We start from the raw sequence: 1213 nt of genomic DNA, 5'->3' as shown, positions 1-1213 counted from the left end.
AATTGGCCCTCTTGGTGGGCGGTGGGATGCCCTGGCTGGCCGGGGATTCGGATCCATCCTGCTGATGTTGGTGCCATTGTCAGGAGCCACCTGGAGGCCGCTTTTATATCCTTTCTTCCTTGCGGAGCGTCTAGGGAGGGGAAGCAGCCGCAGTGCCAAAGGTCGACTTCCAGGAGGCCGGCAGTGCTGTCGCGATCATGCCAGTGGCACAGGTCCGTTGGTGCCTGGTCCGTTCTCCAGAGATTGGACCTGCAGGGCTACTGAGGGAGTGAGTGGCTGCCGCCCAGCTTGTGGGCCGCCAGGATGGACTGGTCAGCTGAGTGGTATGCGGAGGCAGGAGAGGCTCCCTCCACTGCCGCAGCACTTGTCAGCTGTCTGGCTGAGTGGCGCTCCCCTTGTGGGAGCACAATGACCACCAGGGGGCAGCTCCTGCATTGAGCATCTGCCCCCTGGTGGTCAGTGCGCATCATAGCGACTGATCCACCTGTCATTCAGATGCTTAGGCTTTTATATATAGAGATGAGACATACTGTAAGCTCCTGATGGTTCAGTGTCTACTATGGCATTTAAATATATAAAATAAATATCATAAACATAAGTCTTTGTTTTACTATGATTCCAAAGATCAAAAAATTTCTATATGTGACACGGCACCAGAGTTAAGTTAGGGTTTTTCAAAATGCTGACACGCTGAGCTCAAAAGGTTCGCCATCACTGCACTAGAGGTTATGAGACAGATAATTAAAGCTGCAAACCATCTTGGCCCTAAAGTGGAAACAGATCAAAGTCAGTACAGACACAGATGGCGAACCTATGACATGCGTGTCAGAGGTGACACACAAACTCATTTTTTTGGTTGATTTTTCTTTGTTATTTGGCATTTAAATATATAAAATAAATATCAAAAATAGAAGTCTTTGTTTTACTATGATTGCAAAGATCAAAAAGTTTCTATATGTGACACGGCACCAGAGTTAAGTTAGGGCTTTTCAAAATGCTGACACGTGGAGCTCAGAAGGTTCGCCATCACTGCACTAGAGTGTTATGAGACAGATAATTAAACTCACCAGCGAGGGACTGATAAGTCTCGATAAAGGGGCAAATGCCCAGGTGCTCCCCATCCTTCTTATGTTCAGGTAAAGTGGGTTCCAGCAGCTTTGGGACAGCGCCTCCCTGGCCCAGGCCCTGCAGGTACTGGTGTGAGGTGTTGTTT

This window comes from Myotis davidii, unplaced genomic scaffold (genome assembly GCF_000327345.1).
Source record: "Myotis davidii unplaced genomic scaffold, ASM32734v1 scaffold510, whole genome shotgun sequence".
NCBI lineage: Eukaryota > Metazoa > Chordata > Mammalia > Chiroptera > Vespertilionidae > Myotis > Myotis davidii.
The sequence above is the reverse complement of the archived record's forward strand: the minus strand, read 5'-3'. Positions refer to the sequence as shown.